Below are 26,634 nucleotides of genomic sequence, written 5' to 3' on the forward strand. Positions count from 1 at the left end.
ATCTTTTAGGCTTTTTCCATTTCTTTTCATTTTTTCTTTTTTTCTTCTAACTATATAATTTCAAGTGATCTGTCTTCAAGTTCACAGATTCTTTCTTCTGCTTGGTCAAGTCTGATGTTTATACTCCCTATTTCTTTATTCATTCATTGTGTTCTTCAGCTCCATAATTTCTGTTTGTTCTTTGCTATGATTTCTATCTCTTTGTTAAACTTTTTGTTTTGTTCATGTATGGTAATCCTGATTTTGTTGTCTATATGTATTCTTTTATAACTCACTTATATTCCTTACAATACTTATTTTGAGCTCTTTGTTAGGCAATTCATAGATTTCCATTTTTTTAGAGCCAGTTATTGGAAAATTATTGTGTTCCTTTGCTGATGTCATGTTTCCTTGATTTTTCATGTTCCTTGAAGGCTTGTGTTACTGTGTTTGTATTTGAAAAAGCAGCCACCTCTTCCAGTCTTTACTGACTGGCTTTGGGAGAGAAATACCTTCAGCAGTCAGCCTTGCTGGGGATTCTGAAGCTCTCTCAGACCTTTTCTGTGGAAGTTCCTGCTCACACCTCTTATTCACACTTGGTGAGGAATTCTTAAGATTGTGTGTTCTTTCTTGGGCCCACACAACCAGGTCATGTGTTGAGAGCCTTCTATTTGTTTTCCCTAGGATGGTGCCCTGAAATGCTCAGATTGTTGTGTTTTTTTCTAATACTGCAGAGTTGAGCCAGGTTTCTGTGCATTCTTGTGAGCCACTTACAAAGGCTCACACTTAAACACCATGGTGGCACAGCAGGACGTCCATGGGGGAGGAGAATGGGGATAAGGTGCAGAGGAAAGGCATCCCAATGAGCTCATGGGCAGGCTTCCTGTAGACCATGAAGTGTTTAGTAAGATCTGCAGCCTTTTGATGAATTCTGAACCCTGGTTGTTGTGTTTCCAGTCTTTCCCAACCCTTCAGCTGTACTTATTACTTCAGTGTCCTGGGTGGGCTGAGAAAAATATGGGCCTCTTAGACAGTGTCCCACACAACTGGGGAAGCTGGGAGCTCACTCACTATACTGTCACTTTCCTCCGTGGTAGAAATCACAGTCCAAGGGAGTCTCTCTTGGCACTGAGCTATGTCACCTTGAGGGAGGTGTGGGTAATGTGAAACTATTCTTTTTTACCTTCTTTAATGCATGTAGTGCTGGATTCTTTTGCTCCAGCAGTGTGCTTGAACTTCTCCTCTGGACTTCTAGACTTCCACAAAGGTGCTCTTGTCCATGAATGATTGTCAAAATTTATTTTCTGTGGGGAGATGATGGTTGAAAACTTTTATTCCATCACCTTTCTAGTGTCATTCCTTTTTTTCCATTTTAATATAGCCATATACAGCTGTAAATATCCCTGTAATCACTGCATTAGCTACATCTCATAAGTTTTGGTATGTTGTGTCTTTATTTTTATTCACCTTAAAGTATTGTTAATTTGTTCTGTGATTTCTTCATTTGTTATTTAGTGATGTATTGTTTAATTTCCAAATATTTGTGAATTTTACAAATTCTCTTTTTACATTTAGCTCTAATTTATATCTATTGTGGCTAGAGAATATATTTCCCTGATTTTAATTCTTTCAAATTTAGTCAGACTTTTTATGGTCTAGCATATGTTCTATCATGGAGAATATTTCAAGTGCATATGAGACAAATGTATATTCCCCTCTTTTTTGGTGGAATGTTCTACACATATCTGTTAGATCTACTTTTAGTATAGTGTTGTCCAATTCTCCCATTTCCTTTTTGTTCTTCTATCTAGCTATTCTGTCCAATATAAAAAGAGGATTATTGAAGTCTCCAAATAATTGTTGAATTGTCTATTGCACTTCCCCATTGTGTCAGCCTTTGTGTTGAGTATTTTAGTTTCTGTTCTAAGGTCATATATGTTTATAATTTTATAACTATCTGACAAATTTACCCTTTTATCATTATACAATATTCCTCTTTATTTCCAGTAATGGTTTTTGTTCCAAAGTCTATCTGATGCATTAATTCATTCCTCTCTGCAGGGATAGTTTTTGTTTTTGTTTTTAATATTTATTTATTTGGCTGTGCTGGGTCTTCACTGCAGCTTGCAGGAACTTCATTGCTGCATGTGGGATCTTCATTGCAGCATGCGAGATTTTTTTTAGTTGTGGCATATGGGCTCTTTAGTTTCAGCATGTGGGCTCTTTTTTTAGTTGCAGCATGTGGGCTCTTTTAGTTGTGGCATGTGGGCTCTTAGTTGCAGCATGCAGGATCTAGTTCCCTGACCAGGGATCAAACCCAGGCCCCCTGCATTGGGAGCATGGAGTCTTAACCACTGGACCACCAGGGAAGTCCCTCTGCAGGTATAGTTTTTTAAGGCCAGTTTTTGAAGTTTGTTCTGACCACAGGAGAGGTCTTCTTTGCTATTGTTTCCCTGGGTACTCTCTGAAACTAGAGTTGACCGCCTCCTTTTATTTACTTACCACTAAAATCTTGATTGTTTTTGAGAGTGCCCTTAGGCTCAAACTTCCCCATAGTCTGTTCTAAGTAAATTCAATCCCTTTAGAGGGAGCTTTGGAGCTGTCTGTTCTTACATCGTGTCTCTCTCTTTGAGCAAAATATCTGAGGCACAGCTCTGGATCTAGGGACAGGGACCATGGCTTATTTCTCATGGAGTAATAGTCCTATTTTATGAGCAAGTTACTGAATGGGAAGTATAGCCTCTGTCTTCTTGGTTTGCATCTCCCAGGATGGAGCTCCTACCCTAGGAATGAGCTATGGTGAAGGATGACTTGGTCCCCAGTATTCTCTGCCTGCCACATATGAGGTATTGCTTACACTCTATAAATGGAGGCTGGGTAGAGAAAGGGAATATTAGCTTCTTTGGTACAGTCACTTGGAATTTAGCCTTTGCCATATGGAGCTGGGGAGGATGAGAATTGCTGGTGGCCAGTTCCTCCAATGGGAAATACTGTAGCCCTTGATTAAGAGCTGGTGGTGAGGGAGCCTAATTTTCATGATAATACTCACCTGGATTGGAACTTCCATCACACTAAGCTGGGAGGTGGGTGGAGGAGGGAACATACCATAGCTCAAGTGCCACTGACTATCCTCTTTCTTACCAAGATTTGGTAGATTTTCTAAAATAAATAAATAACTACATTTATTTATTTTTTTACTTACTTACTTACTTACTTACTGAGTTGGCCAGAAAGTTCATTTGGGTTTTTCCATAACATCTTATGGAAAAAACAGAATGAACTTTTTGGCCAACCCAATACTTAATTACTGTATGCCCTTAGGACAATTTCCAGAAATTTAAATTGTTGGTTTGTTAAAAAATAATTTTCAATAGGTGTATATGTTTCACTGTGGGCCTAGTCCATGGAGCTCCTCACACTGCCATTTCAGAAATAGATTTCTATTTTGGGATTTTTGAACATTATATTGTGTGACTCTTGGTCTTTTTGAAATTATATGGCATTTTTGTGTTAGTATACAATTATTCATGTTGTACTCAAGTGACACATTTTGAACAGCTTTATGTAGGTAGTGGCTCCAATATAAGTTCAACTTTAAAAAGTTTTGCAGTGTTGCCCTATCTGTTTCATGTTTGCACTGCACAGTAGCCATTATGGGTATAGGGCAGTGGTCTCTCCCATAGTCCAGTACCCACAATCTGTGCATGCTCTTTAGGGTTATATCTATAAATATGCAGTTCAAAGATCAGCTCCAGAGTTTATAAACAACTTTAATAGGTAAGTTCCCTAAGCCCTTCTCTCTATGATCTTCCCAGAACTTTTTGGTTCCCTGAGGTTCTCCTTTTCTGATTCTCTGGCCAGAGAGCTGAGACTTTATTTACCTTCCTCTACTGCACATTTTCCGAAAGTATGTCCTCATCAGGGGCAGCATGATGAGAAGAAATAAAACAACATGTGTTCACACCTCACTCTAGGGACCAAAAACCTCTGATGAAGAGCAAAATGCCCTCTGTTAGAGCTTTAGGTTCTTGCTGGCCCTTGTCGCTGCTGCCACTGCCACTACAGGATTTGCTTGCATGCTAGAGTGTAAGAGAATGAAGAAAAGGAAAAAAGAGAGAAAAATATCCTTGTTATTTCCATATACTCTCTGAGAGCTAGAAGATTCCATTTCCCACTCCTCTAGCCTTCCTGGAGCTTCCTTTGTCCACAGTAATTCACACTTCTCAGTTTAAGTCTGCATTGAGTTCAGACCAGTTATTGCTAGAGGAAAAACATACTAAATTTGTCAATGGTTCTGTGGTACATTAAAATATAGCCTTCTTTTCCAATCCACCTGTTACTATTTTTTTTCAGAGTCATCAAATAGCTGATCCAAGCATTCTGTCCTAAGTTAATTATTTCATAGTGGGATAGACAGAAAGGAGTCCACTTACTCCATATTATCTAGACCAGAACCTCATAGATTTTCAAAAAATTCATTGTTATAATCCCTTACTACATCATTGCTTTATTTGTCCAAAATTTCGTCAGTGGGAACCCATTCAAGCCAGTTCCTTTGTCTTTCTGACATGATCATATTAGTTTCTGATCATTTCCTTGATTTCTGGAATAAAAATACTTTCCAGGCTTATTTTTCCCCAGACTTGAAATAAAACATTTGTTCAAAGATCTCTGGTTCACTTTAGTTGGGAATGGTATTAGTGGCAAAAACCTGGGCATGAAGTTTGCTTTTTGATACAGAGGTATCATCGTTTATAGGCCTTTTCAGTAGATAGATTTAGCATGGAGAGAGAAGGAAGAAGAGGGGGAGGGGTAGGAGGGAGAAGAAGGAGGGGAGAGGAGGAGAGGGGAAGTAAGGGAGTATTAGACATATTTCTAATCACATCTTCATACTGATCCTTCCAACTAAAACCAAACTCAATAGGGCTCTTTCTTACCTTCCTTTATTTTATATTTCATGTCATTTTACTCATAGCTAGGAGCCTAGCACCCACAACCTTAATATATTTGCTCATTTGCTCTATTCTATTGTACAAGCCACTAAAATAATTTAGAATTACGACCCCAATGCCACCATGAACAACAAACTTAAGTTCAAGATTTCTTTGAAGTTCTTTATGAACTTGGAATATATGCTACTAACTGTGTTTTCTCAGTGTACTTGGAATATATTCTACTAAGTGTGAATTAATTAGCAAGCAATAAACCTGGTTAGGCTCAGACCACAATTTCTCTCATGCTTAGCTCAGGGGCAAGCCTGAAATTTTTGAGTATTCATACACAGACTAGAGAACCTTTCTCCAACTTTCTCTAAACAAAGATTATTTCCTCAATCTTCAGCTCCCAGGGCTTTCTATTACTGCTTCCTCTGAACAAGAAGACTAGGTATCTAACAATTTTAGCTTCCAGAACTGCCTCAACTGCTTTGCTTCTCAGCAACTGAATCTTACCCTCAGGGCAAAGTCATGAGCGATAAAACCAAAAAACTAGGAAACTCAACTGTATGGAGTCATATATCAAAATATTGACTCCTATACACATTTTACTTGCTTTTGCTTACTATTCAGAATCCTTATGTAGTTTTTAATTTTTTTTTTATTGTGGTAAAAGTCACATAATATAAAACATACGTTTTTAACCATATTTAACTGTACAGTTTAGTGCTACTAAGTACATTCTCATTGTTGTGCAGTTCTCACCATCATCCATCTCCCGAATTTTTCACCTCCCTAAACTGAAACTCTGTCTTCATTAAACACTAACTCCCCATTCCCCTTCCCTACCCAACCCCAGCCCCTGGCCCCTGGCATCTACCAATGTACTTTATGACTCTATGAATTTGATTATTCTAGGTACCTTGTATAAGTGGAATGAAACAGTATTTGTCTGCACCTAATGTATATTGGAATGCATTTTTAAGGTTAACAATATATGTCCTGCAAACAGATTGTACTGTCTTTTTTCCCCCTGTGCTATACAATAGGCCATCATCAGCCATCTACTTCATACATAGTAGTGTACATATGTCAATCCCAATCTCCCAATCCATCCCACCCCTCCTCCCCCTTGGTGTCCATACGTTTGTTCTCTACTTCTGTGTCTCTATTTGTGCTTTGCAAATAGGTTCACCTGTACCATTTTTCTAAATTCCACATATATGCAGTAATGTAAAATATTTGTTTTTCTCTTTCTGACTTACTTCAGTCTGTATGACAGTCTCTAGGTCCACCCATGTCTCTGTAAAAGGCACAATTTTGTTCCTTTTTATGGCTGAGTAATATTCCATTGTGTATATATACTACATCTTCTTTATCCATTCCTCTGTTGATGGGTATTTAGTTTGCTTCCATGTCTGGGCTATTGTAAATAGTGCTACAATGAACATTGGGGTGCATGTATCTTTTGGAATTATGGTTTTCTCCGAGTATATGCCCAGGAGTGGGATTGCTGGGTCATATGGTAGTTCTATTTTTAGTTTTTTAAGGAACCTCCATACTGTTCTCCATAGTGGCCATATCAATTTACATTCCCACCAAAAGTGTAGGAGAGTTCTCTTTTCACCACACCCACCCCAGCATTTATTGTTTGTAGATTTTTTGATGATGGCCATTCTGACCAGTGTGAGGTGGTACATCATTGTAGTTTTGGTTTGCATTTCTCTAATAATTAGCTATGTTGAGCATCTTTTCATGTGCCTCTTGGCTATCTGTATGTCTTCTTTTGAGAAAAGTCTACTTAAGTCATCTGCCCATTTTTTGATTGGGTTGTTTGTTTCTTTGATATTTAGCTGCATGAGCTGTTTGTTTATTTTGGAGATTAATCACTTGTCAGTTGCTTCATTTGCAGATATTTTCTCCAATTCAAAGGGTTGTCTTTTGGTCTTGTTTATGGTTCCCTTTGCTGTGCAAAAGCTTTTAAGTTTAATTAGGTCCCATTTGTTTATTTTTGTTTTTATTTTCTTACTCTAGGAGGTGGGTCAAAAAATATCTTGCTCTGATTCATGTGAGAGAGTGCTCTGCCTATGTTTTTCTCTAAGAGTTTTATAGTGTCCAACCTTACATTTAGGTCTTTAATCCATTTTGAGTTTATTTTTGTGCATGGTGTTAGGGAGTGTTCTAATTTCATTCTTTTACATGTAGCTGTCCAGTTTTCCCAGCACAAATTATTGAAGACACTGTCTTTTCTCCATTGTGTATCCTTGCCTCCTTTGTCATAGATTAGTGCCCACAAGTGCATGGGTTTATGTCTGGACTTTGTATCCTGTTCCACTGATCTATATTTCTGTTTTTGTGCCAGTACCATACTGTCTTGATTACTGTAGCTTTGTAGGATAGTCTGAAGTCAGGGAACCTAATTCTTCCAGCTCCATTTTTCCTTCTCGAGATTGCTTTGGCTATTCATGGTCATTTGTGTTACCATACAAATTGTAAATTTTTTTGTTCTAATTCTGTGAAAAACACCATTGGTAATTTGAGAGGGATTGCATTGAATCTGTAGGCTGCTTTGGGTAGTATAGTCATTTTCACAATATTGATTCTTCCAAACCAAGAACATGTCTATCCCTCCATCTGTTTGTGTCGTCTTTTATTTCTTTCATCAGTATCTTATAGTTTTCTGGGTACAGGTCCTTTGCCTCCCTAGGTATGTTTATTCCTAGGTATCTTATTCTTTTTGTTGCAATGGTAAATGGGATTGTTTCCTCAATTTCTCTTTCTGATCTTTCACTGCTAATGTATAGGAGTGAAAGAGATTTCTGTGCATCAGTTTTGTATTCTGCAAATTTACCAAATTCATTGATGAACTGTAGTAGTTTTCTGGTGACATCTTCAGGGTTTTATATGTATAGTGTCATGTCATCTGCAAACCGTGAGAATTTTACTTCTTCTTTTCCAATTTGGATGTCTTTTATTTCTTTTTCTTCTCTGATTGCTGTGGCTAGGACTTCCAAAACTATGTTGAATCATAGTGGTGATAGTGGACCTCCTTGTCTTGTTCCTGATCATAGAGGAAAAGCTTTCAGGTTTTCACCATTGAGAATGATGTTAGCTGTGGGTTTGTCATATATGACCTTTATTATGTTGAGGTGGATTCCCTCTATTACCACTTTCTGGAGAGTTTTTAATCATATATGAGTGTTGAATTTTGTCAAAAGCTTTTTCTGCATCTATTGAGATGATCATATGGTTCCTATTCTTCAATTTGTTAATATGGAGTATCACATTGATTGATTTGTGTATATTGAAGGACACTTGCAGCCCTGGGATAAATTCCACTTGATCATGGTGTATGATCCTTTTAATGTGTTGTTGGATTCTGTTTGCTAGCATTTTGTTAAGGACTTTTGCATCTAATTTCATCAGTGATATTGGCCTGTAATTTTCTTTTTTTGTGGTATCTTTGTCTGGTTTTGTTATCAGGGTGATGGTGGCCTCATAAAATGAGCTTCAAAGTGTTCCTTCGGCTGCAATTTTTTGGAAGTGTTTGAGAAGGATGGGTGTTAGCTCTTCCTTAATTGTTTGGTAGAATTCACCTGTGAAGCCATCTGGTCCTGGACTTTCATTTGTTGGAAGATTTTTAATAACAGTTTCATTACTTGTGACTAGTCTGTTCATATTTTCTATTTCTTCATGGTTCAGTCTTGGGAGTTTGTACCTTTCTAAGAATTTGTCCATTTCCTCCAGGTTATCCATTTTATTGGCATATAGTTGCTTGTAGTAGTCTCTTATGATCCTTTGTATTTCTGCAGTGTCAGTTGTAATTTCTTCTGTTTCATTTCTAATTTTAATGATTTGAGTCCTCTCAGTTTTTTGATTGATGAGTCTGGCTAATGGTTTGTCAATTTTGTTTATCTTCTCAAAGACCCAAAAGAACTTTGATTTAATGTTTGTATATTGTGTGAGGTAGGGATACAACTTAATTCTTTTCCATATGGCATTCCAGTTGTTCAAGAACCATTTGTTGAAAAGACTATTCTTTCCTGATGGATTTGGCCCCCTTGTTGGAATCCAATTAGACAGAGATTTATGGGTTTACTTCTAGACTCTCTCAACTCTATTCCATTGACCTATGTCTATCTATATGCCAGTACCACACTGTCTTGATTACCACAGTAGTTTAAGTTTTGAAACCAAGAAATGTGAGGTTTTCAGATTTATTCTTCTTTTTCAATATTATTTTGGTTATTCTTGAGCCCTTGCAATTTCATATAGCTCTAAGGATCTGTTTTTCCATTTATTTGAAAAGGGTAGTTGGAATTTTGATAGAGTTTACATTTAATATGTAGATCACTTTGTGTAGTATTGACATCTTAATTGTATTTCTTCCAATCTGTGAACATGAATAAAAGACAAAGAAGGACATTACAAAATGATAAAGGGGTCAGCCAACCAAGAAGATATAACAATTGTATTTATATATATGCCACCCCAATATAGAAGCACTAAAATATATAAAGCAAATATTAACAGATCTAAAGGGATAAATTGACAGCAACACAATAGTTGTAGGAGACGTTAACATCCCACTTACATCAATGCATACATCATCTGGATGGAAATCAATAAGGAAACATAGACCTTAAAAAACACATTAGAGCAGATGGAGTTGATGGATATATACAAAACATTCCATCCCAAAGCATCAGAATACACATTCTCCTCAAGTGCACATGGAACATTCTCCAGGATATGTAACATGTTAGGCTACAAAACAAATCTCAGTAAATTCAAGAAGATTGAAATCATATTAGGCATCTTTTCTGATCATGGTGCTATGAAACTAAAAATAAATTACAAGAGGAAACAGGGAAAACCACAAAAAAGTGGAGATAAAACAACATGCTATTGAACAACCAATGAATCATTGAAGAAATTTAAAAAGAGATTCAAAAATTTGTAGAAACAAATGAAAGCAGAAATATGACATACAAAAATCTATGGTATGCAGCAAAAGCAGGTCTAAGAAGGAAGTTCATAGCAATACAGGCCTACCTCAAGGAACTAGAAAAATCTCAAATAAACAATGTAACCTTACACCTAAAGAAACTTGAAAAAGAAAAGCTAATGGAGCCTTAAGTTAGTAGAAGGAAGGGAATAATAAAGATCAAAGAGGCAACCTGTGAACATGGATGTTTTTCCATTTACTTAGGTCTTTAATTTTTTTCAGCCATATTTTGTACTTTTCAGTATAAAAATCTTTCACCTCTTTGGTTAAATTTGTTCCTCAGCATTTGATTCTTTTGGATGCTATTGCAAGTGGAATTGCTCACTTAATTTCCTTTTTGAATAGTTCATTGCTGGCAAAATAAAACTGATTTTTTATGTTGATCTTAAACCCTGTAACTTTCCTGAATTTTTAAAGTTATCTGATATAGTTTTCCTCTGGGTTCTTTAGATTTTTTATATGTAAGATCATATCATCTGAGAAGAGATACTGTCTTTCTTCTTTCCAATGTGGATGACTTTTATTTCTTATTTAAGTCTAACTGCTGTGGCTAAAACTTCCAGCAATTGTTAAATAGAACATTCAACATAGGTGAAACAGGTAAAGAAGGTGAATGTGGTCATCTTTGTTTTATTCTTGATTCTAAGACAAAAACCTTCAGTCTTTCACCGTTAAGTATAATGTCAGCTGTGGGTTATTCATAAATGGCATTTATCATTTTGAAGGTGTTCTCTTCTATTCCTAGTTTTCTGAGTGTTTTTGTCATGAAAATGTGTAGGATTTAATCAAATGCTCTTCCTACATCAATTGTTATGATCTGTGGTTTTCCCTTGCATTATGTTAATGTGGTATATTATGTTGATTGGTTTTCTTATGTCGAATCCCACTTATTCATGACATATCCTTTTAACATGCTGTCAGATTCAGTTTGCTAGCATTTTGTTAAGGATTTTTCCATCTATATTTATAACAGGTATATTTTTGGCAACTTTATTTTCTTTGATGTGTTTATCTGGCTCTGATATAAGGGTAATACTGACTTCATAGAATAAGTTAGGAAGTGTTCCCTCCTCTTCAACTTTTCAGAAGAGTTTGAGAAGGATTGGTGCTAATTCTTGAATTTTAATAGAATTAACCAGAGGAGCTATCTGAACCTTAGACTTTCCTTTGTCCAGAGGTTTTTGATTACTGGTTCAAACTCTTCTCTACTTAACATTCTTTTGATATTTCTATTTCTTTTTTAGTCAGTTTAGATAATTTGTGTGTTTCTAGGAATTACTTTATCTTATATAGGTTATCTAATATTTTTGTACAGTTGACCCTTGAATAACACAGGTTTGAATTGTGAGGGCCCACTAATATGCAGATTTTTTTTCAAAAAATAAATACTACAGTACTATACAATCCACAGTTGGTTTGGATCTTGGATGTGGAACTGCAGATATGGAAGGTCATCTGTAAAGTTATATGTGGATTTTTGACTGTATGGAGGGTCAGCAGCCCTAACCCCTGACTTGTTCAAAGATCAATTATATACAATTGTTCTTATTATACATTATTTTTTTTCCAGTAAGGTTGGTAGTGTTGTCCTCACTTTTGTTTCTGATTTAGCTATTTGTGTCTTTCTTCTTATATTCTTTATCAGCTTAACTAACAGTTTGTCAACTTTATTGCTCCTTTCAAAGAATCAACTTTTGGTTTCATTAGTTCTCTATTGTTTTTCGATTCTCCATGTCCACTCTAATCCTAATTATTTTCTTCCTCTGCTAGCTTTATGTTTAGTTTGTTCTTCTTTTCCTAGTTCTTAAAGATGTTGATTCAGATTATTGATTTGAGACCTGTCTTCTTTTTTAATATAGGTATTTATAGACATATCTATTACCTTGATCATTGCTTTCACTGAATCACATAAATTTTCATATGTTGTGTTTTTATTTGCATTTGTCTCTAAGTATTTTGTGATTTCCCTTATGAGTCTTACTTGGAACTATTTGTTCTTTAAGAGTGTGTGGTTTAATTTCCATATATTTGTGAATTTTCTGGTTTTCTTTCTGTTATTGATTTCTAATTTATCCCATTGCAGTTGTGAGATCTTTTGTATAATTTTACTCTTTAAAAATGTATTTAGACTTGTTTTGTGGTCTAACATATGATCTTCCTGGAGAACTTTCCCTGTGCACCTGAGAAGACTGTGTATTCTGCTGTTGAGGGGTAGCATGCTTTTTATATGTCTGTTAGGTCTAATTAGTTTATATTTATCTTCAAGTGTTCTATTTCTTTATATACCTTGTGTCTAGATGTTTCATCCATTATTAAAAGTAGAACATTGAAGTATCCAGCTATGATTGTTGAACTATCTCACCCTTCAATTCTGTCAATGTTTTTTTTTATTCTTCATATATTTTGGAGGTCTGTTGTTCAGTACATACATGTTTATCATAGTTATATTTTCTTGGTGAATTCAACATTTTAACAATATATTATATAATATCCTTCTTTGTCTTTTATAACAGCTTCCGACTTAAAGTTTATTTTCAATGATATTAGTATAGCCACCCCAGTTCTCGTCTGCTTATTATTTACATACAATGCATTTTTCCATCCCTTCACTTTAAACCTATGTGTCTTTGGATCTAATGTAAGTCTTTTTTAAGCAACATATAGTTGAATTTTTCCTTCATTCTACAATCTCTGCCTTTTGACTGTAATGTTTAATCTATTTATATTTAAATTAATTAAAGATAAATTAGGACTTACTTCTGTCATTTTGCTATTTACTCTGTATGTCCTATAGACTTTTGTCCCTCATTTCCTCCATTACTAACTTCTGTTGTGTTCATTTTTGCAGTGATATATTTTAATTTCTTTCTCATTTCCTTTTATGTATACTCTATAGATATTTACTTTGTGGTTATCTTGTGGATTGTATATAATATCGTAAAGTTGAAACAATCTAATTTGAATAAATACCAACTTAAGTGCAATTGCATATAAGCATCCCACTCCTAAACAGCTCAGTCTCCCCTTTCTGTTATCAAAGTAACAAACTAAATCTTTATACATTTTGTGCCCAGTAACATAGGATTTAGATAGATTTTAATTATTTTATTCATTTGTTTATTTAATCCTGTGGGAAATGTAGAGATATGAACCAAAATAACACTAATACTGCATTTTCTCTTTGCCCATGTATTTACCTTTATTGGAGAGCTTTATTTCTTTATATGGATTCTATCTCTGTCTAGCATACTTTTGGTTCTTTTTTTTTAACATCTTGATTAGAGTATAATTGCTTTACAATGGTGTGTTCGTTTCTGCTTCATAACGAAGTGAATCAGTTATACATATACATATGTCCCCATATCTCTTCCCTCTTGCAACTCCCTCCCTCCAACCCACCCTATCCCACCCCTCTAGGTGGTCACAAAGCACCGAGCTGATCTGCCTGTGCGATGCAGCTGCTTCCCACTACCTATCTATTTTACGTTTGGGAGTGTATATATGTCCAAGCCACTCTCTCACTTTGTCCCAGCATACCCTTCCCGCTCCCCGTATCCTTAAGTCCATTCTCTAGTAGGTGTGCATCTTTATTCCCGTCTTGCCCCTAGGTTTTTCTGACCTTTTTTTTTTTTCTTTCTTTCCTTTTTTAGATTCCATATATATGTGTTAGCTTACGGTATTTGTTTTTCTCTTTCTGACTTACTTCACTCTGTATGACGGTCTCTAGGTCCATCCACCTCACTACAAATAACTCAGTTTCGTTCCTTTTTATGGCTGAGTAATATTCCATTGTGTATATGTGGCACATCTTCTTTATCCATTCATCTGTTGATGGACACTTAGGTTGCTTCCATGTCCTGGCTATTGTAAATAGAGCTGTAATGAACATTTTGGTGCATGACTTTTTGAATTATGGATTTCTCAGGGTATATGCCTAGTAGTGGGATTGCTGGGTCGTATGGTAGTTCTATTTTTAGTTTTTTAAGGAACTTCCATACTGTTCTCCATAGTGGCTGTATCAATTTACATTCCCACCAACAGTGCAAGAGTGTTCCCTTTTCTCCACACCCTCTCCAGCATTTACTGTTTGTAGATTTTTTGATGATGGCCATTCTGACCAGTGTGAGATGAAATCTTATTGTAGTTTTTATTTACATTTCTCTAATGATTAATGATGTTGAGCATTCTTTCATGTGTTTGCTGGCAATCTGTATATCTTCTTTGGAGAAATGTCTATTTACATCTTCTGCCCATTTTTGGATTGGGTTGTTTGTTTTTTTGATATTAAACTGCATGAGTTGCTTGTATGTTTTGGAGATTAATCCTTTGTCAGTTCCTTCATTTGCAAGTATTTCCCCCCATTCTGAGGGTTGTCTTTTATCTTGTTTATGGTTTCCTTTGCTGTGCAAAAGCTTTTAAGTTTCATTAGGTCCCATTTGTTTATTTTTGTTTTTATTTCCATTTCTCTAGGAGGTGGGACAAAAAGGATCTTGCTGTGATTTATATCATAGAGTGTTCTGCCTATGTATTTCTCTAAGAGTTTGATGGTGTCTGGCCTTACATTTAGGTGTTTAATCCATTTTGAGTTTATTTTTGTGTATGTTGTTAGGGAACGTTCTAATTTCGTTCTTTTACATGTAGCTGTCCAGTTTTCCCAGCACCACTTATTGAAGAGGCTGTCTTTTCTCCACTGTATATGCTTGCCTCCTTTATCAAAGATAAGGTGACCATATGTGTGTAGTTTTATCTCTGGGCTTTCTGTCCTCTTCCATTGATCTATATTTCTGTTTCTGTGCCAGTACCATACTGTCTTGATTACGGTACCCTGTAGTATAGTCTGAAGTCAGGGAGCCTGATTCCTCAAGCTCCGTTTTTCTTTCTCAAGATTGCTTTGGCTATTCTGGGTCTTTAGTGTTTCCACACAAATTGTAAATTTTTTTGTTCTAGTTCTGTGAAAAATGCCAGTGGTAGTTTGATAGGGATTGCATTGAATCTGTAGATTCCTTTGGGTAATAGAGTCATTTTCACAATGTTGATTCTTCCAATCCAAGAACATGTTCTATCTCTCCAAATATTTGTATCATCTTTAATTTCTTTCATCAGTGTCTTATAATTTTCTGCATACAGGTGTTTTGTCTCCTTAGGTAGGTTTATTCCTAGGTATTTTTGTCACTTTGTTGCAATGGTAAACGGGAGTGTTTTCTTAATTTCACTTTCAGATTTTCACCATTAATGTATGGAAATGCAAGAGGTTTCTGTGCATTAATTTTGTATCCTGCTACTTTACCAAATTCATTGATTAGCTCTAGTAATTTTCTGGTAGCATCTTTAGGATTCTCTATGTATAGTATCATGTCATCTGCCAACAGTGACAGCTTTATTTCTCATTTTCCAATTTGGATTCCTTTTATTTCTTTTTCTTCTCTGATTGCTGTGGCTAAAACTTTCAAAACTATGTTGAATAATAGTGGTAAGAGTGTGCAGCCTTGTCTTGTTCCTGATCTTAGTGGAAATGGTTTCAGTTTTTCACCACTGAGGACGATGTTGACTGTGGGTTTGTCATATAAGGCCTTTATTATGTTGAGGAAAGTTCCCTCTATGCCTACTTCTGGAGGATTTTTATCATAAATTGGTGTTAAATTTTGTCAAAAGCTTTCTCTGCGTCGATTGAGATGATCATATGGTTTTTCTCCTTCAATTTGTTAATATGCTGTATCATGTTGAATGATTTTCATATATTGAAGAATCCTTGCATTCCTGGGATAAACCCCACTTGATCATAGTGTATGACCCTTTTAAAGAGCTGTTGGATTCTGTTTGCTAGTATCACGTTGAGGACTTTTGCATCTATGTTCATCAGTGATATTGGCCTGTAGTTTTCTTTCTTTGTGACATCTTTGTCTGGTTTTGGTATCAGGGTGATGGTGGCCTCGTAGAATGAGTTTGGGAGTGTTCCTCCCACTGCTATATTTTGGAAGAGTTTGAGAAGGATAGGTGTTAGTTCTTCTCTAAATGTTTGTTAGAATTCCCCTGTGAAGCCATCTGGTCCTGGGCTTTTGTTTGTTGGAAGATTTTTAATCACAGTTTCAATTTCAGTGCTTGTGATTGGTCTGTTCATATTTCCTATTTCTTCCTGGTTCAGTCTCAGCAGGTTGTGCATTTCTAAGGATCTGTCCATTTCTTCCAGGTTGTCCATTTTATTGGCATAGAGTTGCTTGTAGTAATCTCTCATGATACTTTGTATTTCTGCAGTGTCCGTTGTTACTATTCCTTTTTCATTTCTAATTCTATTGATTTGAGTCTTCTCCCTTTTTTTCTTGATGACCCTGGCTAATGGTTTATCAGTTTTGTTTATCTTATCAAAGAACCAGCTGTTAGTTTTATTGATCTTTGCTATCGTTTCCTTCATTTCTTTTTCATTTATTTCTGATCTGATCTTTATGATTTCTTTCCTCTGCTAACTTTGGGAATTTTTTGTTCTTCTTTCTCTAATTGCTTTAGGTGTAAGGTTAGGCTGTTTATTTGAGGTGTTTCTTGTTTCTTAAGGTAGGCTTGTATAGCTATAAACTTCCCTCAGAACTGCTTTTGCTGCATCCCATAGGTTTTGGGTCATTGTGTTTTCATTGTCATTTGTTTCTAGGTATTTTTTTATTTCCTCCTTGATTTCTTCAGTGGTCTCTTGGTTATTAAGTAGTGTGATGTTTAGCCGCCATGTGTTTGTATTTCTTACAGACTTTTTCCTGTTATTAATATCTAGTCTCATAGTGTTGTGGTCGGAAAAGATACTTGATATTATTTCAATTTTCTTAAATTTACCAAGGCTTGATTTGTGACCCAAGATATGATCTATCCTGGAGAACGTTCCATGAGCCCTTGAGAAGAATGTGTATTCTGTTGTTTTTGGATGGAACGTCCTATAAATATCAATTAAGTCCATCTTGTTTAATGTATCATTTAAAGCTTGTGTTTCCTTATTTATTTTCATTTTGGATGATCTGTCCATTGTTGAAATTGGGGTGTTAAAGACACCTACTATGATTGTTTTACTGTCCATTCAGCCAGTCTATGTCTTTTGGTTGGAGCAATTAATCCATTTACATTTAAGGTAATTATCAATATGTATGTTCCTATTACCAGTTTCTTAATTGTTTTTGGTTTGTTATTGTAGGTCTTTTCCTTCTCTTGTGTTTCCTGCCTAGAGAAGTTCCTTTAGCATTTGTTGTAAAGCTGGTTTGGTGGTCCTGAACTCTCTCAGCTTTTGCTTGTCTGTAAAGGTTTTAATTTCTCCATCAAATCTGAATGAGATCCTTGGTGGATAGAGTAATCTTGGTTGTAGGTTTTTCTCCTTCATCACTTTAAATATGTCCTGCCACTCCCTTCTGTATTGCAGAGTTTCTTCTGAAAGATCAGCTGTTAACCTTATGGGTATTCCCTTGTGTGTTATTGGTTGCTTTTCCCTTGCTGCTTTTAATATTTTTTCTTTGTATTTAATTTTTGATGGTTTGATTAATATGTGTCTTGGCATAGTTCTCCTTGGATTTATCCTGTATGAGACTCTCTGTGCTTCCTGGACTTGATTAACTATTTCCTTTCCCATATTAGGGAAGTTTTCAACTATAATCTCTTCAAATATTTTCTCAGTCCCTTTCTTTTTCTCTTCTTCTTCTGGGATCCCTACAGTTTGAATGATGGTGCATTTAATGTTGTCTCAGAAATCTGTGAGACTGTCCTCTATTCTTTTCATTCTTTTTCTTTATTCTGCTCTGCTGTAGTTATTTCCACTATTTTATCTTCCAGGTCACTTATCCGTTCTTCTGTCTCAGTTATTCTGCTATTGATCCCTTCTAGAGAATTTTTAATTTCATTTATTGTGTTGTTCATGATTGTTTGCTCTTTAGTTCTTATAGGTCCTTGTTAAATGTTTCTTGCATTTTGTCTATTCTATTACCAAGATTTTGGATCATCTTTACTATCATTATTCTGAATTCTTTTTCAGGTATTCTGCCTATTTCCTCTTCATTTGTTACGTCTCGTGGGTTTTTGTCTTGGTCCTTCATCTGCTGTGTGTTTCTCTGTGTTCTCATTTTGCTTAACTTACTGTGTTTGGGGTCTCCTTTTTGCAGGCTGCAGGTTCGTAGTTTCCATTGTTTTTGGTGTCTGTCCCCAGTGGCTAAGGTTGGTTCTGTGTGTTGTGTAATGTCTAGCATACTTTTGTTTCATCCTGAAGGATTTCCTTTAAGGTTTTTTTTATATAGTAGGTCTACTTGCTTTTCTGGGAACTTCCTGTTTTCTACTTCTTTTTTTTTTTTTTCTACTTCATTTTTGAAGAACTGTTTTACCAGATATAGAATTTTGGCTAACAGATTTTACTTTTTTCTTTCAGCAGGTTAAATATATCATCCCATTACCTTCAGACCTCCATGGTTCTGATGAGAAATAAACTATTAATCTTATTGAGAATTCCTTTTACTCATGATTTGCTTGCTGCTTTCACAATTCTCTATTTGCCCTTGGTTTTTGACATTTTGTTTACATCTCTTTTGGATCTCTTTGGGTTTATCCTACTCAGAATTTATTGAGTTTATTGAATGTGTATATTCATATCTTTCATCAAACTTGGGAAGTTTTTGTAACTTATTTCTCATATATTCTTTACATCATTCTATTTTTCTCTCTAGTCTCCTTCTTGGACTCACCTATGTTGGTTTGCTTGCTGGTATCCCACAGGTCTCTAGTTCTGTTCACTGTTCTTCATTCTTTTTTTCTTTCTGATCTCAGACATGATAATTTCAATTGTCCTACCTTGAAGTTTACTGATTATTTCTTCTACCTGATCAATTCTGTTGTTAAACCACTCTGGTGAATTCTTCACTCATTTATTTTACTTTTCAGCTCCAGAATTTGTTTGTTCCCTTCTATAATTTCTATTTTTTTATTGATATTCTTATTTTCTTCATATATCATTTTTCTGATTTCCTTTAGTTTTTTGTCAATGTTTTCTTTAAACTCTTTGCACATATTTAAGGAGGTTGTTTTAAAGTTTTTGGTTAGTAAGTCGAAAGTCTGCTTCCTCAGGGATGGTTCTTTCCAACTTATTTTATTCCTTTGAATGTGTCATACTTACCTGTTTCTTTGTATGCTTTATGATTTGTTTTGCAGGAAAATGGACATTTGAGTGTCCTAATGTAGGTAATTCTGGAATCAGACTCTTCTTTACCAGGGTTTGCTGTTTTTATTTTATTGCCTAAGCCTGTTGTGGTCTGTTTGTATTTGAATTTTTCAAATTATTTTTACCAATACTATATTCCTCTTCCTGTGTTGCCATTAAAGTCTTTATTCATTTAGCTTGTGTTCAGCTAGTGTTTTGACAGATTTCCTGAATACCACGAGATAAAAATAGAACAAAAAATTTCACCTCTACAAGTCTTTACAGATAACTGTGCTAGGACTCTTCAACACACAGCTAGGTTTGTACTAAAACTAGAGTACAACTCAAGGTGAAAGCTTAAAGTGTTCTCAGGATTTTTTCTAAGCATTTATCTTGCCCTGGGCATGCATGTCACTTTCTAACTTCCCTGTATACGTGGGTGATTTGAATGTGCTAATTCCTAAAGAAACTTTCCTCAGATTTTCCTACCAGACTCTAGGTGGTCTATTGTATGCCTCAAATGTAATCTTTTCCCCCAGGCATCTGCAGTATTTTTTTCATCTTTAAAATATTTTTGAGCAATGCCTGCCACTTTTTCAGCCTGAGTCTGTTCTAAGTTTGCAAAATGGAGATAAGTACCTTCCATTAGTTCTTCAGGTAGACTCCAGACATGTTAGAGGAGATATACACAATAGTTTCTGATTAGAGTCTGTTCTGTTCCCTCTGAAACCAGGGACCAGGGTCTCATATTGGGAACAGAGATTGCTCTCTTCAAGACTGCCACTAAACTAAAGAAGGTGTGGGGCAAATGTATTAAAATTGCCACAACACTTTCTTACCATTTGAAAGTTGCCTTTATATTGATTCAGCATTTGTCTGGTTACTTTAAATATTTAATTGTTTTCATAGTTCTGAAAAAGTTGGTTTTCACAATTTCTGCATGTTTTAAATGTTTCTTTGGGGAGACAGAATCTTGGACCTACCTACTCTGCCATTTTGCTTACCTACACATTAATATTTAAATATTCCATTAAAAATATTTTCTGTTATTTGATACTTTTTGGATCAGCTTTTCTGAATTGAAATGTCCAGAGTTTAATAAAGCATTTAACATGACAAATAGTGTAAGCCAAATTACTTCTTGATAATAAATATTGTGTTCAATGTTTAATAACACACATAGGGACTTCTGGTTAATGTGGTAGCCTGAGCTAGTGCTGAAGATATTCCCATCCTATCCATACACATAGAAATTCCAGATAAAATATATCAAAAATTTATATATATATATATATATATATATATATATATATATATATATATGAGCTCAAAATGAGGAAAGAAATCCATAGGTGCCATATAAAAATAGTGAATTCAAAATGAGAATAGTAGAGTTTGTTTAAATGTGCAGTGGCTAAGTGTATCACATATAGATCTTAGGCAGTTAGGGCAGGGTTTTAACCCATAAATATAGAAGATTATAGAACATATGAAGCCTTAATTGGGGATCTAGAAAAGAAATCTCTACATAAGTTGACAGACCTCAAGGTACTTCCATGTTCATGTAATTAGCCTGAAAAATATTTTGCCCATCATCCCTGGAAAGCAGCAGAGAAGCTTTTTATTTGGCTGCACAGCATGGCTTATGGGATCTTTGTTCCCCAACCAGGGATTGAACCTGGGCCCTCGGGCCTGAAAGCACAGAGTCTTAACCACTGGACCACCAGGGAATTCCCAGCAGAGAATTTTGATCCCCTTTGAGATATTAGTGGAAAAATATTCATAAGAAGTTACAAATCCAAGCCTGTACCTTTTTCATATGTACTATCTGAACTATACGACTAGTGTGGTGAGAGAACAGAAAGCTGAGAAATTAACACAAAACACATCCATAACCAGCAAAACCTGTTGGACCCTTGCAGAGATAAAAATGAAACCAGTCTTTAAGGAAACCCTCAAAATGTAAGACATATCAGTTAGATTGAAGGGTGCTTGAAAGTTTGGGAGAACCACACTGGGGTGTTTTCCTTTGTGAGGAAGGTACCAGGTGTGATCATGAAAGAAAAAGATTATTGACATCTCTTCCTCTCCTGTGCCTGCTGGTGTCTGAGGTACTTCCTCCCTGAGTTAAAAGTTGTTGCTCTCCTTCCACTGCTACAAAACTGGTGTTTCATATTCCAATAGTTATAACGTCACTTTTTTCCCCAGAAATGAAGAAACATTTATTGCCTATTTGACTATGAAACTTAGTTAATAAGTTTGCAACCTATTCTCATGGACTTCCCTCAAGTACCACTAATTGATTTGCATTCTTACTGTCCCAGAAAACCGTGTCTCTATTAGTGACCCAACCTTGTCATCAAAACTGTGAAGAAACCGTCAGATTTTAACCTACAACAGCTGCAAACTAACAGTTTAACCTGCCACCATTTTATAGATCCCAGAAAATATAAGACTCCTTGTCAGAGACAATGGACTTCATTACTCACAGCAGTAACAGTAGCCAGAGCATCATTATTGTCTTAGGCAAGTTCCCTGAGCCCCAATTATCACAAGATGATGTGAAAAGAAGTAGGTGACACCTGCACACAAAGTGGGTTGTGTTACAGAAAAAAATAACCTGAATTTAGAGAACCAGAATCTTTTTTGATGGGAAGTAAGCAGGCTTGCCCTTCGTGCCAGAGTTATAGACTATCTGTATCATGAAAAGTTATTTGCTATACTAGCATCCTTGAGAAGATCATTCAGAGTAAAGGCAGTCAGAGCCCCTCCTCACAAAAAATAGACACATGAGAAACACATGGAGAATTGTCTCACAAAAATTGACATCCCAACAAATAAAAATAATATAACATGAAAGTCATTATAAATAAAATATCCTTGAAATTATTAAAAAGAAGAAATAATTTGTTTTAAAAACCATAATATAAGTAAGTAGAAGGAAATATGGAAAAATAAAAAGGGGATCTTAAAAATAACCAAAATAGAATTTTGAGAAAAGAAAACTTTAGTAATTGAAATTTAAACACAGGATGATTTAAACACATACTAAAAGCATCTAAAGAGGGAAATAATCAAGAATGTATAATATTATATAGAAATAGATAAAATAGGAAAAAGAAGTTAAAATGTGTATGGTTTAATAAGAAAATTCAACATATACCTAAATTAGAATTCCCAAAGGAGAAAAGGGAGATAATGGAATTGAAGCAATATTTGAAGATAGACTCATTAAAAATTATCCAGAACTGATGAAAGGTATGAATCGTTGCATTCAGGAAATTCAGCATATCCCCAACAGAGTAAAGCAAAACAAAATAAAGAACTACATACATACCAATATATATAATAGTGAAGTTGATTACCATCAAAGATAAAGGAACAATCTTAATATCTATCTCAGAAAAAAGACAGATCAACTATAATAGTCTTCTCATCACCAAAACTAAATGCCAGAAGATAATCAAATACCTTCAATTCTGAAGAAAATATCCTTTAAGTTGGAATTCTTTAACTAAAGAGAGAGGGCAAAATAAAGATATTTTAAGAAAAAGATTGCAGAAGTTTACTATTCACATGCCCTTACTGAAAAAATAATTAAAGGAATCTTGAGGGAAGGAATGAGAAGTAAGAAGCTATGGTAAGGTAACAAGCTATGGTGAGTGATAGCCAGTATCAGAATTATCCTTCTGCCATAAAAAATCTATAAAACCTGGATACAATATATAAAATAACTGTTTGTAAGCATTGGAAAACAAGCAAGGTTAAAACATTGAGAGAAGGAAAATATGTGGAGTGAGTCCAAAAATTAGCCTGGGTTTCCCCCCAAGGGTGGTTTTCAAAACCAGTGTGGAGAAACAGATCACAAGGATAAAATAGCAGCCCCACTGGGAAGATGATCCGGGGCCACCATGGTAGTTGGGCCCTAGGGAAGGGATGATTCCCAGAGAGGAGAAAACCACAGAGAAAGAGTTATAAATATCTGAATAAAATTTCCATTGGTTATTTAACCTATTTCTAGGCATTGCATTTTCAGAGTAAGACTCTGGTAGGTGTATCAGAAAATAGCTGTGGGGAAGCTAGAATGCTAGGTAAATATTTCAGAGGCTGCACAGTTCTTGGGATATGGAGGTTTGAGTTTAGACAAAACCAGGGTGAAAAGATGTGTTTGAACACTCAGAGCCTTCAGTTGAGACCTCAGAAAGGCCTTATCCTATGGTTAAAGACCATGCTCCAGAACAACTATCTTAATAAAGTCTAAAACCAAGTCTCAGCAGGATCAAGGTGATTCAATTTAACTGTCTGCCACGATATTATTTAATATACTTTAGAGGAAAATAGCATAATCCAGAGCCTCTGCAGTGTATTATCCACAATATCTAAAATATAATACAAATCACTAGATTTGCAAAGAGAAAATTATTAATAAGAAAGTAAAACAATAGTTAGTAGCAGTACACCAGAAATTATCCAGATATTGGTGTTAGCAGAGAAGAGTTTCAAAATAATTGTGATTATTATATGTTAAAGTACCATGGACTGAATTTTTGTGTCCCCCAAAATCCATATCTTGAAGCCCTAACCCCTAATATGGTGGTGTTTGGAGATGAGATCTTTGGGAAGTAATTTGGTTTACATGAGTTCATGAGAGTGGAGGCCCCATGATGGGATTTGTGCCATTTTACGGGGGTGAAGAGACCAAAGTGCTCTCTCACTCACTCTCTCTCTGTCTTCCATGTGACGATACAAAAAGAAAATGCCATTGTCACACTAGGAAGAGGGCCCTTACCAGGAATGAAGTCAGTTAGTACCTTGATCTTAAACTTCCCAGCCTCCAGAACTATGAAAAATAAATGCTTGTTTTTTGAGCCACCCAGTCTAAAGAATGTGTTATTGTGGCCCTAGATGATGAATATATAAATAAAATAGAGGGAAAACAATGATAAAATGGATGAAAAGATGGATAATTCCAAAAGTAATTAACATGTATAAAAATAATTGTACACTCTAGAACCACAAAATATAATATCTGAAATTAAGAACTATTTGGATAGATGGGTTCAACTGCAGGCAGTATATGTGCATTTGAAGATAAGTCATTTGCAAATATCCAAACTAAAGCACTGGGAGAAAAAAAGAATGGAAAAATGAGAACAGAGCATGTATGACTTACTTAAATGTTCCAACATATATAGAATTAGTAATCCAAAAGGAAAAGATAGAGAGAATGGGACAGGAGCAATATTTAAAGCAATAATGGCCAAGAATATTTTTTCAAATGTGATGAAATGCATAAATCCACACATTAAAGAAGTTCAGCAAGGATATAAACAAACAAAACTTCATCTACACACATCACAGTAAAATCATTTCAGTTATTAAAAAAATCAAAGACAGAAAAAATAGCAGTCAGAGAAAACAAAACATTCTTCAGTGGAGTCACAATAAAAGTGATAGCTGACTTTTCAGCAGAAGCAGTGGAACCCAGCAGTAGGATAACAAACCATTTCTTCTGGACTGAGATTTTCCAGGAAGCCAGACTTTCAATGATAAAATTGAAACAGTTCTAGGCAAACCAGTATGGTTGGTCACCCTATCCAGAAGATAATTTTGTGATATCTTTAAAGTAGTGAAAGGGGAAAATCCCTGTCGATGTGTTTTATTCTTCATAATTGAAAGCAAAAATGAATATATGTAAATATCCTTCAAAAATGAAGGCAAAATTAAGAGGTTTTAACTAAAATAAATGCTAAAAAGATTTGTCAAGGTGACCTGCACTACAATAAAGGGAGTTCTTCTGCCTGAAAGAAAATTATCTCAGAAGGAAGTATGAAACTGAAGAAAGGAATGAAGCATCCCAGAAATGGTAAATTTGTGGGTGAAATATAAATGAATATTGCCCATTTATCACAAGAGCAATATTAATGTCATAAAATGTATGACATTCATAAAAATAAAAAAAATGACAACAATATTCCAGCCCTTTTGTAAAATTCTAGGCTTTAAGAAGTGGTGAAATTACTAATTTAATGTGGATTGAAATAAATCAGACACATAATCTGTAGTGCAGCAGCAGTTATAGAAGTTTTTGATCTCAGGAACAATTTACACTCTTAATTATTTTTGTACTCCAAAGAACCTTTGTTTTTGTGATTTAAATCTATTAATAGCTACCATATTAAAAATTCAAACTGATAAATTGTGAAAATATTTATTAATTCATATAAATGTTGCAATAATGAACCTACAACTTGGTAAAATAAATAGCATACTTTTATAAGAATAACTCTTTTTTTAAACAAAAAAATAAGAATAGTTACATCTTTTATTTTTCCAAATCCCTTTTATTATAGTTTAACAGAAGATAGCTGGATATTCATATTGCTTCAGCATTTAATATATTGTGATATCAAATGGCATGACCCTCTGGAATACTCCACTCTATACGAATGAAAAAGGGAATAAAATAGGCAAATACTCTCAATATTATTATGAAAGTAATTTTGACCTTATAAATACCCCTGAAAGATCTTGGGGACACACAGATTTTCCCAAACCACATTTTAAAAACCTGCTTTACAGTAACCATGGAAAGAATACTAAGATAGCATAAGCCAAAACCTAATAGATGAGGAAAAGTGGAATAATGCAAATATTTAATCCAAAAAAACCCCCCAAGAAATTGGAATAAAGAAGCAAAGAATAGATGAAACAAAAGGCAAACAAATGCTATACAATTATAGATATAAATGCAACTATATCAACAATCACCTTAAATATAAATAGCTTAACCTTCCAATTAAAAGATGAAGATTTTAAAACTGTATTAAAAATAGATCTAAATGGTTTTTGTGAGTTACACATTACATATGAGGACACAGAGATTAAAACTAAAATGATGGAAAAGATACATCATGTAAAACTGACAGTAAGTGGTGTTCAGCAACCTGGATGACTCTTACAGATAGTATGGTTACTGAAAAAAAAGCCTGAGACAAAAGACTATGTTCTGTATGTTTTCACTCACATGAAGTTCAAAGCAGACAAAAAATTGATTTTGAGATAGAATATTGGTTACCACTTGGGGTATAGACTGGGAAGGAGCATAAGAGAACCTTATGGGGTGCTGGAAAGTTTCTATATTCTTACTCGTGTTGTGATTATGCAGGTATATACATATGTAAAAACATCACCAAGCTATATATTTATGATATTCATGCACTTGTGTATCATTTGTTATAAAATAAATAAATTTCTTAAAATGAAGCTGTGGTGGTCAGGAAAATCATTAAACATGTCATTTATCTATAAAAGCTTTGGCAGTTAAGAAAAACTAATTTTGTCATCTGAAGAAAAAAGGGAAGTAAAATCTTGGACAATGATAACAAAAAAAATTGAAGAGAGGAGATTGGAGTACAAGTGTTTAAGGTGATTGTATGGATCCAAGGAGGATATAAGTTTTGATTGTCTGCTATGCATATTAAAGATTTTAGGTTAAAGGAATATATAAAATGTGTAATGTCTTGACCAGTAGAGTAGGAAACAAAGAAAATTAAGAAAATTGG

Source organism: Balaenoptera ricei, chromosome X (genome assembly GCF_028023285.1).
Source record: "Balaenoptera ricei isolate mBalRic1 chromosome X, mBalRic1.hap2, whole genome shotgun sequence".
NCBI classification, from domain to species: Eukaryota; Metazoa; Chordata; class Mammalia; order Artiodactyla; family Balaenopteridae; genus Balaenoptera; species Balaenoptera ricei.